Source organism: Chelonoidis abingdonii, chromosome 1 (genome assembly GCF_003597395.2).
Source record: "Chelonoidis abingdonii isolate Lonesome George chromosome 1, CheloAbing_2.0, whole genome shotgun sequence".
Classification (NCBI taxonomy): domain Eukaryota; kingdom Metazoa; phylum Chordata; order Testudines; family Testudinidae; genus Chelonoidis; species Chelonoidis abingdonii.
In genome coordinates this window covers 104,329,959-104,346,464 of record NC_133769.1, presented here as the reverse complement: position 1 = coordinate 104,346,464, position 16,506 = coordinate 104,329,959, and positions in this window count along the sequence as shown.

Sequence of the window (16,506 nt, the reverse complement as noted above, 5' to 3'; positions counted from 1 at the left end):
CAGTTAAACCCTAGGTACAGCTTTTAAAATGGACCTGTGGCTGTAACCTAAAGAACCCCCTTCTTTAAGCTGCGAAACATGTCTCTTACACAGGCTAGCCGATCTCTCTTGCTGTTCAGAGTTTCAGTTTTGTCTCGCACCAGCTGAAATCAGTTATAATGTAGGGGTAAAAGCAACACTAATAAAAACTCAGTTTTTCCCTTCTCCACAAGCACCTATAGTCACATCATGGGGGTTCCAAAATGCTGTCAGCAAAAGTATCACCTTGCTCTGTACATATGTGTATTAATGTAATATTTGTGGTTGTATTCTGTTAAACTGGTAAAAAGAGCTTCAGTGAAGGGTCCTGTGTTTTGGTTCAGTATTTTAAACTTTTTAATAGACATCTGCACCTCCTTGTCCACTGAATAGAAAAAAATCTGATCTACCTTCTTAAAAACTTAAACTGTTTGCAAAATGTTTGTCTTTCAAATCTGAAAAATCGACTTTAATTTAGTTTTTCTTTAAATCAAGCTGGTATTGGCCTCTGGCTCAGGTGCACGCATGTAAAATAGTGCCAGATCGCTTTCATACGTTGTTGTCTCTTTTACCAGAAGTCCAATGAATCTCCCAGTTACAAGGGCAGTTCAACATTCTTGAAAACATGTATCAGGTCGAGCTAAATGCCTTCCAAACTGCCCATAGACTCACTACTCTCTGTGTGGATATAGATGTCCTCTGCCAAAATTACAAAGGTCCTCCAGCCATCCCTTGCTCATAAACATCTTGTATGGGGCCTAATGGGGGGAGGACTATTGTTATCTATTTGTATTTGTTCCTGTTGCTATAAAAGATATTGCCCCAGCCCAATATCTACTCCACACACCTCACCACAATCGTTAGCCCTAGTTTTGCCAATTTACAGAAATAATAACAACCCCTCTTATTTCGAAGCTCAAGACTTGAACACGGAAGTTCTCAACTTACTAAATACCCAGGTTTAAAAGTTTGATGCCATAAAAGGCATCAAAAGGAGGGAATGTGAGGGACCATAAACCCCTCCCCGGTCTTGTTAGATGAAGCTTTGCAACCATCCATATAGAGCCTTGTCTAGCCACCACTGCCTTTGAGAGTTTGCTGTCACTGTCACGGATACTGCAGCGGGACCCTGATTGAAATAGTAATCAAATCAGTCCCTGCTGCAGAGCCCTGACATTGATATAAGCCTCTGTGATTTTAACATATAATATTGTAACAATTAAATGCTTTTAGCTTTATTGTTTCACAGGCCCATATATCCAGGCCTCAGGCTTTAGCTGAAATTAATGCAAGCTAAATAATGTAAAATAAAAGCCATGGGTTTATTTCTCAAATAAACTTGTTTATCAGTACACCAGGCACTGGGTGGGGAGGAAACTAGATACGAAGAAATAGGGTATAGAACACTGACAAAAGAGGAACTAGGAGGGGAACAAGGGATCACCCTGCCCCTCCCCCCCGGCTTGTTAGATATAGCTTTGCCATTATTTTATAGTTAGATAAGCTTTGTAATTGTTTTTACAGGCCCTATGTTCGGACTTTGGGCTCTAACAGACCAGGTGTTAAATAAAACATTTTGTTTATTGGAAACCGAGGACTGCGCATGAAATTATCAGCATATTAAGCACTAGGGCATAAAAAGAACTGGGCTGTAATGAAAACTAGGTATAAAGAAATGAAGTATGAAGCACTACCAAAAGGGGAACTCGGCGGGGGACAAAGGGTCACTTGAGTGCCAGCCCAGCTTTAAGCAAAATATAGCATGATAATTACTGCTCGCTTACGGTAACTGCAAGGTGGGGTTATCAAATAACCAGCTCAATCACGGCCAGAATGCGTGATATATGCAATATTCCAATAGCCTTTGCAATATGTATTTGCAATCAAGGGGTCATAAGACAGTCAGTATAATTGCAAAAGAAACAATAACTGGAAATACCCCAAACTGAACTTAAGTAAATAACCTGCTGATTTGCAAAATTGCATTACCAAAAATGGCAAATAACTTGTGTAATCTATATGACGTTTTGCGGTTTTAACCTTTATAAGCTTGGTAAAATTTGCAAGGGACAGAGCAGCTTATCGCTTGCATGGGATTTTCGCTGTCTCTCCCTGTATGCACATTTGTATTTCTTGTTATAACAATAAAGGTGCCTCGGGCCATCTGATCCAAAATCAACTGGGTGGTGGTCTTTTCCCCCACACAGATGTCACCAGTTTCACATGTGACAATGTTTGTGGACAGGAGTGGGGTCTGATGTTTCAGCTTGAGAGCCAAAAGCATTATTTCAAAAGGGCCGGGGGGGTTACAATCAATACACTGGGGCAGATTCTCTGCTCTCTTCCACACCCTTTGCACAGAGCTGGTGCATATTGGTGCGTCCCCTAGGCTGCTCTAACCTGCTCCAGGGCTGAGCCAGAGAATCAGGGAACCTTATGGTTCTGGTTGTTGGTTCTTATCTTCTCTTTTTCCCATCTTTTGGGCTGCCCTGGATGGCTGCAATGGGAGGGGAGGCATTCTTTTCTCTTGCTCCCCTGTGGTCAGGCAGAGCCAGCTGAACTCTGATCCTGCTCTCTCTGGGCTTCCTGTGGTCCATCAGGAAAACAGGCAATGGAGCAGTGAGAGCTACTTCTTCCTTCCTTGTGATGCAGAAGGGGAGAGACAGCAGCCTGGCATGCTCCCACCTCTCATCAGAGCTGCTCCTGGGGAAGCGGAGGGAGGCAGTTGGGGAGACAAGTCCTCTTCTTCAGTATTGATAATCCCAAACATCCAACATCCTGAGATTGGCTTAAAAATCACAAGGTCTTTTTAAAAAATAATGTCTCTGGTTTCTGAGCGTTTAGGGTGCATGCAGGTCACGTTTTTAAACCTTTCTCCACAACCAGGAAGGTTAAAAATTTACTATGTTAATTTCACATAATGACCTGACCCTAGAAACTGATGATTTACCCCCCCCCCCCAAATTGTGTGAGATAAAGTAGTGAGAGTTGATGACACAGTTACCTCACCCTCTAGAGCTGGGACTTATTCAAACATATCAGTTTAAAAATCGCACAGCGTGGTCCAGGGAGCACACTTACAATTCACAGTCAAATACACAGTTTCTTCTTGACACAGGTGACCTTGAGAGATACAATATAGAGCCCAGCAGACCACCAGTTGGGTGCTCCTGATGTAGAGGAATGGTGAAAAAGCAAAATATTACTGTTATCTTCATGGCCAGCAGTGCTCGCCCTAATATGTACCTCACAAAACGTAATTCAGCTGAACACTGTTCAGACCGTTAAAAGGCCTTATTAGTTCTCTTGAACATTTTCTCTTTTATAATATATGGGCCCCCCTCCTGGAAACAGAGAGATGAAGAAACTTGGGGGGAAATGGAGCTGCTAAGGAGGGGAGCCAGAAGCAGAGAAGGGTGGGGGAGATTTGAAGAACACACAAAACAGCCTCCTTTTCACTCCCTAACTGCGATGATGACTTGAGACTCGCTCAGAATCCTCCTTTCCATCGTCCTCCACCAGCTGAACTCCTGTGAGGGATCCTGCAGTGCCAGTGCAGCTGGATAAGCTATCGACAGCAGAGCAAAGTATATTGATTTTCAAAACTCGGGCAGGTGAAAAATAACCAGATAGTTGGTGGAGCTGTTGAGGAAGCTTGGGTAAATTAAAGAAATTGTGCAAATGTCTGAGATGCTTTGTCAGAGTGTCTTGGGAAAACCTAGGGTTGGTAAATGACTATTTAAATCATGTTTGTACTAAACTTGGGCCAAATTCTTTGTTCTTCCTTTTTTGTGTGAAAACGGCTGGCAAAGGCAGCTTTAAAGGGATCTGTCTGCCTCCTGCATTCTGGTCCTGCCCAGTAACAACCGTAAGTAAGCTTTGATGCTGACTAAAGACTAGCTGCAGTGCAGCATTCACACCACCTCTCATCCCCAGTGTGCCTCTACGCCAGGGGCCACAAGCAACAGCTGAGTACGACTAGGGTCACCATATTTCCCTGTGCTGAATACAGGACACCTGGTAAAATTACTCGCATTCATGCGAGTTCAATGGCAATCAATCAGAACTATGAAGTACAAACGTTCAAATTCACTTTTATTAAAAAGAGATACTGCATTGGATTCTTTTATTTTACCTTCTTATCTTTAAGGCTTTAGGATTCACATGGGGAGAGGTGACACACACACTCCTACCCCCTCCCCACACATACACACGAGGAGGGATGACATAGACACGCTCCCATACACCTCTCTCACATGGCGGGGGTGCCCGAACAACTAATCCTCCATGCCCAGCGCTCTCCACCCTCCATGCCTGGCTGGGCCCTCAAGATGAACTCGCCTCTCCCGCTACCTGGCACTGCATTTTCCCAAGGCAACACAGGTGGGCATGCAGGGTCACAGCCACCTCCCCCCCCCCCCAATTTCTGCCAGTTTTCACACCAGAATGTGGCCAGCAGCAGCCTTCTGGCACTGTGCAGGAGGGAAGGGACAGGAGCTGCTTCCAGCTGCGGGGAGAAGGAGAGAGCATGGAGGAGACCTGGCCCATGTCTTTGCAAAGCTCATTTCTTCTCCCCCCCCCCCACCCCAGGCCTGGAAGCAGCTTGTCCCTTCCTGTCCACACAGTGTCGAAAGGCAGCTAACACCTCCAGGCTGCTGCTGGCCACCAACATAACTCAGCTCCCTCTTGTCCCCCTACTCCAAAGCCAGCACACAGTGGGTTCTGCACTGATGGACTGGCAGGGGGAAAAGGCCTGGTCTGGTGTGCTGCAGCATTGTCCCATTACCAGCCTTGCACACCCATCCCCCTTGTGGGCCATTGGACCACCCCTCTCACCGTTGGCGGGTGGGCATCTTGTGAGCAGGGATCCAGCCAGCTGTGTGACCTGCCAGTACTGACTGGGGGTGGAGGGGAGAAAGGCAAAAAATACGGGACAATTTGCCCATTTTAAAGAAAAAGTCAGGACACCTGCAGCAGGGCTTAAATATGGGACTATCCCATTAAAAATGGGATATCTGGTCACCCTATGTATGACTGTTACACTCAGCTTTATGCAAGCAGAGAAATCCCTCCTAGAAGAGACCTGGGGCTAGTTTTGCACTTTCTAAGACCCTTTTATGCTGCCAGAGTGGCATAAAACAGCTGCGTCACAGGGGAGAATCAGAGCCATAAAATGTAGGTGTGACATTTAAAATAAACAGTTCTGCTCCTTTTTAATTTTGCTGAGGGAAAAAAAGGAAATAATGTAGATGCAGGGCCTGCTGACAGCCCAAAGGAAGTGGGGAGATGAGACGGAAGGGAATCGTTGAATAAATGATCAAGCTGGTAGGTGAGAAGGAAGCCTAACAATTGACCACAGCATATGTTTTAGGACTGGATTCTGCAACTGCTTATTCTCATAACTTCCAGAGGACTACACTCACTAGTATTTTCAGGATTAGGCCCAGGATCTGCAACACTGATAGATTCCCTTTACTTTTCTTGCTCTCAGTGTGTGTCAGCTATTAGTAGGAGGGCCTCTGAGAGGCAAGAGCTCCTAGAAAGCCATACAATCTCCTAGCAATGTTAAGGTTAGTTTAATTTACTTTTAACTATTTTCTTCAACCAAGTCCTCAAGTATGTCCTGGATTTAAAAAAAAATATGAATGTTTTTTCTTTTAAACGCAATACTTTATTATTACAGTTGGATGCTCTAGGGTATTGCAACAATGTGTGTGTGTGTGTTGTTGTAATCATGACACGCCTTGGTGGTTCATGGCAGTCAGCCTTTGGTCTTTTGCCTCAGTGAATATATCATTATTACACCATAATACAAAACCTAGAGTGTCTTATTGTCTAATTATATCTATCTGTCTAAGGTACCTATACAGCACTCTTCGCCTTTGTAGCTAAGCACTGCTCTTTAGGTAGCTGTGACAGGATATGGAGGCACCGATCTAGTTTTCCCCAAGCTTCAACCTCTCAAAGGTTGTGTAATGATGAGGCAGGACTAGGGACTGAACAGCCAATCAAGCTGTCGCGAGTGTAGAAGAAGTTGTATAACAGCTGTTTGGTAGTCAAAAGGAGAAAGGCCTTTGAGAAGGGAGGAAAGGAGAGTGACATTGTTACAGGCCTGAGTTTTGCCTTTGGTTGGTTTCACTTATAACCAACAGACTCTCTAACCTCAAAATGTACAGGGACTTCCCATCTCGTATGTCTGCACACACAGGTGCTAAAAGTAATTTCTCTTTATAATAGGCTGGAGCCCTGGTAGAGGTTTAATCATGGTGTGCTATCACAATGCTGAACACTGCTTTTCCTGGCCTACAGAGGTCAGCTAGCCTGACTTTTCACAATCATGTTTGAACACAACAACGTTTTGTACAGTAGACAAGCCCTCAAAGGGAAAACACAGTAAGAAAAGCTAAAGAGTCTGTAACTCAATCGTTAGGGCTCAGTCCAATAGTGAGGGTGAAATGATAGTCTTCCCCTTGGAGTACCTCAGATGATAGCCCTATCATTATTGTCGTCGCTATTTCTATTGTGGTAGCACTTGCGAGCCTCAGTCCTGGATGAAGACTCCATTACTAATCTCAGCTACCATTAGTGGTGCCTATGGACTGTGGGTATAATAGGTCAAGGAACACCTTGCCTTCTCTAGTGCTGCCGCCAGCCCGCTGCCAGACACCTGGGCCATGGTGGCCCCAGCCCTGCCCCAAGACTCCCACTGCCTCCTCCACTCCACACCCAATTCTGCACCCGCTGATCACCACGTCCCTCCTCCTCGGAACGAGGGAGTGAGAAAGGAAATGGAGAGGCAGCAGCTGGCGATCTGAGCAAGCTCGGCTGGGCACTAGGGCTGGCAGCTTGGTGGGGAGGCAGGGCCTTCAGGGGTGGGAGGAGCTGGCACTAGGGGGATGGTGGCTCGGCCTGGCTCAACTTTGCTGGGGAGGCCAGCAACTCAGCCTGGCAGGCACTCGAGGGCCAGGGGAGGAGGGGTGCGAGAGGCTTGGCCTGGTGCTGTGGAGGGCTGGAGGCTCAGCCCAACTCTGCCTTGCGGGGGGGGGAGGGGCATCTGGGAGAGGGGGCTGGTGGCTCAACCTGGTGCTCAGGGGGCCAGTGGCACCAGCTTGGCCCAATGTGGCTAGGATGGGCGGGCTCGGGCTCCTCCGGTCATGGGGGCCCCTCAGGGTCAGGGCTTCTCCTTTCATAAGATAGGAGGGAGGTTTTGGAGTTCCAGCATGTGGGGCGGCAGGGTCTTGGGCAGAAGGAGTGGGGCCAGCAGGCTTGCCTCCCCATATTGGGGTTCACCCACTGCCCATGGTGGTGCCCCTTGAGGTCCTCCAAACCTCTTTTGGAGAGCAAATATGTCTTTGAGCCTAATATTTCAACAAAGGGTCACACCTTTTAGGGGAGGGAAATTAGAGCCAAAATTGGGGGCCACATTTTCAATATTTAGGTGCTAGGGGTTAAGTGCCTAGGCACTTCTGAAAATCCTACCAGGTGCCTAAATGCCTTTGGTTACTACTGTGTGAAAAATATGCAAATTAGTCATGAAGGTTATTTGTATATTTGCATATACAATTGAGGATAGGTCCATCAATGGCTATTAGCCAAGCTGGGCAAGGATGCAACCCCCATGCTCTGAGTGTCCCTAACCTCTGTTTGCCAGAAGCTGTGAGTGGATGACTGGAGATGGGTAACTCAGTGATTGCCTGTTCTGTTCATTCCCTCGGAAGCAACTGGCATTGGTCACCGTTGGAAGACCGAATACTGGGCTAGATGGGCCATTGATCAGTGTGTCCATTCTTATGTTCTAATAATCAAACTTCAGTTTTTAGAAAGATTGTGCGAAGGCATCTGCTCGACAGCCCCGGTGAACTAAGTCCTCTGATCACAAGCTGGACAAGCGTCAGTCCTGAACCTGAGGCGCATCCTGCAGAAGCAATAGAGTAGTTCATGCTTTGTGGTCTGTGCAGTTCTTGGGCTCCCTGCATAGTCTGCCACTTAATTCAAAGCATAGTAGTGTGTTTGTGATGAGGGAGCTGGAACTGAGGCCACCCCTACTCCCGAAACTTTCATTCAATAGGAAGAGTCCCCAGCTTGATTCAAAGTAGTGACATACAGGTGAAAAACTCTGTTGTCCATTAGCAACCTCCTGAGGCAGCCAGTCCCCCAGTAAGTGCTAATTTAGAGGAGGTCAGATATATATAATAACATACAGAAAGACTACCTTAAGGTTGGAAAGTCAAGTATTCCTACATTAAGAGATGTCAGAATTAATGTTACCCATGCAACCTCACTTTGTCACAGTAATGCTCCTTGTATGTGTGCATTATGATACAGTCTTTGATTAATTACATGAGCACGTACTCATTTTTCTCCTTCACAATTTTAACCCCGGATCTTCAATGTGTCAGTTGCTGTTTTTAGTTTTCAGTCATTTTTGTACGTCTGTTCTTGTGCCAGTAATGTTTTTCAGAAGCTAGAGGCTATGTAAGGGAGCAAAACTAGATCCAGACTTTGAGCTTAGTCAATTTTCTGCCTTAAAAAACCCCAGCAACAAACTAAAAAATAAAACAATTTCATTCCAGTAGACAGTCAGAGAATGGCAGAAATAAGTGCTCAGATAGGACAACAGGAAACCACAACAGCTGCTATATTTTTATGCAGCACACCATACCTTGAAAATTAAACAACATTATCATTCCTCGGTATTTACGAGGAAGGAATCTAATCCTGCAGCTCTTACTTATGTCAGCAGCCCTGGCTCTTTTTAGTCGGCCCGTTGACCACTCACATTAATAACGGTTGTGGGTTTGGGATGCAGAGTGATTGGGTAGCTATCATTTACAAAGGTTGCAATATGTGGTGCAATAATGTCTCCTACTATCATGTCAGTCTATTTTCTCTTAAAGAAGTGAATTTATACTTTACTTCGCTTATTTTGAACATCTTTCTACTGAAGGTCGTAAAAGGGCGAGCCTGTCTTCTAGCACTTCCTGCTGGTCAAGTGTGACTCTGTCTCAGTCTCCCCTTCTCTCAGGGCTCTTAGGAATTCCACGCAGGTTAAAAGGTATCAGACAAAAATCCCCTGCTGGGGTTCTACTTTATGAAGTCCAAATAAACTTGAAATAAAGTGTGTTGCACCCAGACGCAAAATAAAGTCTCCCTGGCCGGTCGTATTTCCCCTCAGGTTCAGACGGTTGCACAGCCCTTCTTCCTGGGACTGTATTTCTGGGCTCTCAGCAGCTCCTCCAGCAGCTTCCCTAAAGCTGCTTTCTTCAGGAACCTTTCCAGAAGCTCTCTATAGAGTTCCTGGGAGTTATCTTCCTGGACTGAGGTTTACGGGTAGGAGAGCAGCAGAGGGAGTAGCCTGATTACTTCTAAGCTGAAGGACCAGCGCTGAGGGCCAGAGAGGTCTGGAGGTGGGGGAGTAGCAGAGGGGTGTACTCCGGTGACAGCTCCATGCTGGAGAGCTGGAGCCAGAGGGCTGGAGAGGGATGAGGGCCAAGGGAACAGTGAAGGGGCCTATCTGATGGTCTGTCTGAGGTAAAAGAGGTTAATGGAACAGGGGAAGTGATGGATGCTCCCCTGATGATGATGAACTTCCAGCACAGAGGCTGGGGCAGTTTCCATTGGGAAGAGGTTGCACACCACTGGAAGGGCTAGAGTGGCTGACCTGGCAGAAGGATAGGAGAGGACTGACAGAGTCCAGGTGTGGTGAAAGACACTGGGGTATGGTATGTGAGGTGTCGAGGGACTAGATGTTGTGGGATTTTAAGAAATACATGCACTAGGGGTGTTTGGGGACTTTTGGTATGGACTATTTACACTGGTTTTTGTACAAAACCGGCTCAAGAGGGAGAATTATTGAAGCAAGAGAGCCTGATGTGGAGTTACTGGAGTCTCTGAAAGAGGAAAATCGAGGCAGGTGTGACTGTTCAACTGCAGCCTGCCATGAGAGGGTACTCTAAGTGAGGTCACCCTATCCCAAAGGTATACTTTGGAACACACAAAATAGCAAAAAACTACTTTTACAAACCAAATAGTATGGGTCTTTTGAGATCTTTCCCACCAATCTTCCCTGATTAGGCTAATTAGGAAATTAATAGTCTTATGAAATAGTATTGTTGAACTCCATTTGTTCCAAACTTACTGCCATTGATTTCCGTGGGAGCTCAGCAGCTAAATACCTTTGAGGACAATGGTGCTGGAACTAGGCGTGCTGGGGGTGCTGCTGCACTCCTCCCTACCAACACCCCCTGTTTGAGATAATAATAACAAACACTAAATACATGGTTTCCATCAGCAGCATCCCCACTATAAAAATTGTCCCAGCACCCTTGTTTGAGGATATGTTTGCTGTGTTGGTGTAGCCGTGTTGGTCCCAGGATATGAGAGAGACAAGGTGGCTGAGTTAATATCTTTTATTGGACCAACTTCTGTTGGTGAGAGAGACAAGCTTTTGAGCCACACAGAGCTCTTCTTCAGGGCCTACGTGTATGGGCAAAAGAAAAGACAGTCCCTGCCCCAAAGAACTTACAATGTAAGTGAGAGTTAAAATCTACTCTCACTACCTTTTGATTTAGACCACAGTAATTCTAAAGTCATTGATTGTGTCAGGAGAATTAGGCCGACCTTATTTCTGGCCTCCAACACAGCAGCAGTACCTCATTGTTCTACCTGTTACTTTGTGCACCATCTTTGGAAATCCTACATAACCTGTCTATCTCCCTTCCCAATGTCCCAACGCAATTTGAAATGATCTCCCAATTCTTATTCCAGCATACGGATAGCTATGTTTGGTATCAATTTCTGTGAAACAAGTTGGATCTGAAGGTAGGAGAGAGGAATAGGATACATATTTCCTTTCATGTGCAGCAAATCAAGATGTTCTGGACATCTGAGTAGCTCTCACCCAGTCTTTCACGCCCAGCTGTTCTCCAGGCTTCTCACTCCAGTGCCTTTTCACTTCTTATTAAAATATTGTTGACCAGTGGTGTCATTAACTAAATTCTTGTAAAAATTGGAAATAAATTTAGCTCTCATCTTCTTGCAGTAAAATATTGGAATATCTGTCCAGGGAACCAACCTCTAGACCCCAAGTGGATGTACATTTTTAACTTGCAAATAGTAATATGAAAATATAGAGTCTAGTCTAATCGTTTTGCAAGTTCCTCAGAGATGTGTATCTACAATGGGACTTTATTCATATTTTGGTGTACTTTATTCACTTAAAGATTTCACTCCATCACAGCCAGAGGTGACTATGGCGATTTATGCAACTGTAACCTCCAGGGTTGATCATGCAAGTGATGTCTAGACATGAAGACGTATGCTCTGAAAAAGCTCCAAGAGTTACAAAACATAGAAGCTAGTCCACTTAATACAGGATTGAGCACATCCCCTCAGTACGTTTCACTGCTCTGATTTCCTGTTCAACAGAGAGTCCAATCAAAGTTATCTGTCCTGACTAATGAACTCCTCTGGGCCTGTCAGCACCAACAAGGTACACCTGCAAGCCTTGCTCTGCCTTGGGGGTGGGGAGGACATAAAATGGAAAACCTGCTGCAGGCAGGGGTGGTGATTTGGAAGAAGGTTGCCCTGCCTCAGACAGCTGGAACAGGCTCATGGAGAGGGAGACAGCGACAAGCCTCATCACCCCCGAAGGTGCAAAACCCAGCCTCAGAGGAGTATGTCTCATGATGAGGGGTTGGAAGTGGACCCCATTTAGGTCCACCCAAAGGGCTGACCCTGGGTTCCACATCACCCTTACCTCTCTCTGTTTTCCCATGGACTCCCTGTGACGCTCTGTACCTCGGGGGAACACCCAAGACCCCCCATGTTCATCTTTATAAAATGACTGAGCAGTATCCAATGCAAAGTTTGTCATGTTGGGTGTCTTCGGAAGGCTCATAATGCACTGAGCATGGTTTTTATAGTGATGTTATTGTAATTGTTACAGCAGTGTTATAGTAAGGTTATAGGTTATAATTTCATGTATATAGTTATGAGACTGAAAATGTATCCTCTTGGCTTAAAGCAAACCCATGCAAAAACTCTCCAAGAACAGAGAGGCAGTTCGTACCTCATCGGGGCACGGATGGGACAAACCCAGCCCAGCCTCACAGGAACAATGGACACTGGCTTAGGCAGCAACAAAAGAATCTGTTAGACCCTCGAGGGAGTCACCCTCTTCCTTTGGACAGTTTGGGACTACGAAGAGGTAATGCTCACCTGACTCTTAAGGGCGGAGCAGGGGGCAAAGCCAGGAGGAAAGAAAGGACATAATAAAAGGGAGAGACATTTTGCCATGCTTTCTCTCATCCAGCTACATCTACAGACACTACTGCCGCCAAGCAACGGAACCACTGATCAAAAGGGAGTGCCTGGCTAAAGAGCCAGCCTGTGGTGAGAAGCATCTAAGTTTGTAAGGGCACTGAAAGTGTTAAGATCAGCTTAGAATGTGTTTTGCTTTTATTTCCTTTGACCAAATCCGACTTATGATTTGACTTATAATCACTTAAAATCAATCTTTATAGTTAATAAATCTGTTTGTTTATTCTACCTGAAGCAGTGCGTTTGGTTTGCAGTGTGTCAGAGGCTCCTCTTGGGATAACAAGCCTGGTACATATCAATTTATTTGATCAATTGATGAACTTATATAAGCTTGCAGTGTCCAGTTTTGTCTGGGACTGGAGATATTAGTCATTTGCTGCAAGTAGCTGGGAGCAGCTTACATGCCAGAGGCTGTGTGTGAACAGCCCAGGAGTAAGGGTTCTCACAGCAGAGCAGGGTAAGGCTGGCTCCCAGAGTCAAGGATTGGAGTGGCCTAGCAGATCACTGGTCCAGACAACACTAGAGGGGAACGTCACACTTCCCTCTCCCAGAAGGGAAAAAAGAAGGACGAGAACTTTTGTTTTGTTTGCTCCGAGAACCCCGTGGGTGTCTGCCAGGAGGTTGGGGTGGGGAGAGAGAAAGACAGACAGGGTAAGGATCTGAAGTGTGGTCTGGAGTGAACCTCTGCCCCCCACAACAGCTACTTTCCACTGGAAAAATGAAACTGTCAGCCAGAAGGGGAAGGCTCGGAGGTCCAAGAGAGGAACTTTCATTGTTGAACTCCATTTATGTAAGGAGAGAAGAATGACCATATTTAGCATAGGCACTGTCTGTTACTCAGTGTTTGTACTGCACCCAGTGCAATGAAGCCCTGATCCTGACTGAAAAGCCTGGAGTGGTACTGTAATATAATTTTTTTTAAAAAAATCACAGAATGTGCTGCTTACAGAACTAATACAAAACTTCTTTCTTTGACTTGGCTTTCCTTCAGTTATTTCTTCACACACAGACTCAAATGACCTCTAAATTAGTCACACTGTACCTCCTACATGCTTAGAAGGGGAAGAGAAAGAGTGTTTCTATTTTTAAATACTTGGCAAGGTGCTCGTATACTACTACAGTGATGGAAGGTCATGCAATAAGCACACAGATTAGATAAATCTTTACTGAAAGGTTTCATCATGGAAGAAGTATGTTTTAAGGAGGCACTTGAAGGTTGGGAGGGAAGCAGAATAGTGCATGAGAAAAAGGAGCTGATTACAATGAGAGAAAATAAGAATCAACTTGCATGTTCACCCAAATTGAAACTTTTTGATGTGCAAAAAAAGTTTGACTACCATTTTAATCCTTCCCCCCCTTTAAAAGTGCTGCATAGAAAGGTTAAAGGGACACTGTCAATTTGTAATCTAGTCAATTTGTAAATGCAGTTACAGTTACTACACCTGTTCCTGAGGCCTACCTGCCAACTTTTGTGGTTTTACAAGCACTTTCCCCCCCCTTTTTGCTGTGTGAAAAAAGAACACAACCATGGGACTCTGACAGTAAGTTTCTTTTTTACAGTGAAACCAGATGTTTAAAAATAACTGAAAAAAAGTGATTTTTTTCCTGTATTGATTTAAATTTATAAAAGCAGCAAAGAGTCCTGTGGCACCTTATAGACTAACAGACGTATTGGAGCATGGGCTTTCATGGATGAATACCCACTTCTTCGGATGCATGTAGTGGAAATTTCTAGGGCAGGTGTGTGTGTCTGTATATATATATATATATATATATATATATATATATATATATATATATATATGCAAGCAAGAATCTTAAAGTGTTATATGTAACAATAGTAGGCAAAACATTTGTAGACAGCCCTTATCCTAAAGCCTATCGACAATTAAAGGCTTCAAGTGGAACACGCTTCTTTTGGCAGCAGCCTGATCATTTGAAGACACAACTCTCTCAGAGCCTCAGGCTTACCTATCCCAGAGAGGCTGAGCAATGTATCTAAAGAATCCATTATATTCACCTCAGTCTAAAGGCTCAGAATGGACAGAAAAAAATTATTTATCTCAAACTGAAAAGGAATTCATCAATAAAGGATGCAGCGGAGCAGTTGAAAAGCAGATTCCTGAAGAGCTGGAGCAGCAATGGATGCAGCCCAGCACACAGTTCTTGGGGGGCACTCCTTCACTGACTCTGGTCAGAGAGGGACTGATGGAGAAGGCTGTAGACTGAGGGAGCTGTAGCAGTTGGAATGGGATACGGGAAGGGGCTTTCTCCCAGTTGCCAACACATGCTAACAACCAGGAGAGTTCCTGACCTGTCTCGCTATAGGGAGGTGAGACTTCAGATTGGGACTCCTGTGTGTTTGGCATCTTTAAAGAATAATAATAGTTTGCAGTCAATGCAGCACAAGTGTAGACACAGAGTTACTCATGTTAACCCTAACAGTTCTCCAGCAACTGTCCCACAATGCCTAACACTGATTGCTCTGGTCACAATTGTGTACAATACTGCATAGGGTTCACAGAGATCAGAAGGCCTCCTTACCCCTTTAAAGCTCCACACATTTGAAATGCTTTTTCCTGATTATCCACCTTGGCAAGCACACCTAGCAGCTCTCCATGTTGTGCACAACTGTCTAGCAGACCATGCCAGCAACATGCTCCAGACATGCTCCAGCTTGGAGTAGTCAGGAGATATTAGATCTTCTGGGCTTGTGAAGAGGAGAGGCTGTGCAGGCAGCACTGGACCAGCCACAGAAACGTGGACGTCTACAAGCAGATTGCAGGGGGGGATGCAGGAGCAGGGATACAACAGGGATCACCAGTTCTGCCACATGAAAATGAAGGAACTGCATCAGGCACACAGAAGGCCAGAGAGGCAAACAACTGATCCTGTGCAGGGCTGCAGAGCAGCTTTTACAAAGAACTGCATGCCATAGAGCTGCAAAGAGTGACATGCACTTCTCCACCACCCTGCACACCACTGTGGATACCTGACTCACAGGCCCTTGCCATGAACAGCAAGAACGTGGAGGAAGAAGATGGGGACATGCAGCCAGCTATGCCACAAGGAGGGACCTGTTTGAGACTCCACCGCAGTCTCAGCTGTCAAGCTCAGGAGAGCGTGATGCAGAGAAAGGAACTCCAGGTAAGTGTGTAATTGTATTTCCCACTACAATAATGCACTGATTGGCACCCCCAACTTAACAGGACACAGCTATTGACTTTTAATTTATTTACTTAGAAGATGTAATGGTACAACAGAGAGAGATAGAGTTGGTAATGTCTTTTCATTCCCCTGTAGAGTCAGGCAGGTTGGGCTATGCAGAGCAGGTTGCATGTGTATTCAGTGGTGTCCCTTGAATCCTTCTGAGAGATCACAATGAAACTTTCATGGAGCTACTCTGCAACTCTCTTGTGAAGGTTTCTAGGATGGCAGCCTTGTTTCTTTCTCCACGGTAGGACACTTTTCCAAGCCAGTCAGCAGTAACTTCAGCAGGCACCATTGCAATACACAGGCTAGTAGCATATGGGCCAGGAAAACTTCAGACACCAGCAGCAGCTGTGCTCTGTGTTTTTGCTACCATCATGAGTGAAATAACAGCTAAAATCACCACTATCAGTGGAAAATGGTGCCCATGTTCAGTGCCGTTGCCTTATACTCAAAGCTTCATGCAACTGAGGAATTCCCTCCTCATCACCTTCCCCCCGGAAGACCATACTCACCATGCCTGGGGCTGTGAGTGGTGCCGTGCACGAGCACTCCAAAACAGAAGTGTCAATGAGTGTGTCTTGTTTAAAACTTTAGGGGGTGCAAGGGAAGAGAGTTCTGAATCTTAACGTTCTCTTTCCATTGTGTCTATACTGACAATGCTTATCTCTGTGTGTTTTATCTGTAGCTGTTGCTGTGCAGCCTTGAGGGGTCTGCGGTCCACATCCATTGAACACCTGAGCCAGGTCAAGAGGAGAAAGAAGAGAACTTGGAATGACAAGTTCAGTGAGATCCTGCAAGCGAGTGCTGCTTCAGGCCTTGAGCAAGGGGCCTGGAGGGTGAAAATTACAAACAGTCTGGAAAAGGAAAGAGAAGACAGGAGTAAGGCCCAAGAGTCCCCACAGGAAAAGGAGAGGGAGCTTCACCAGGACATAATGGGGCTTCTTTGGCAAAAAA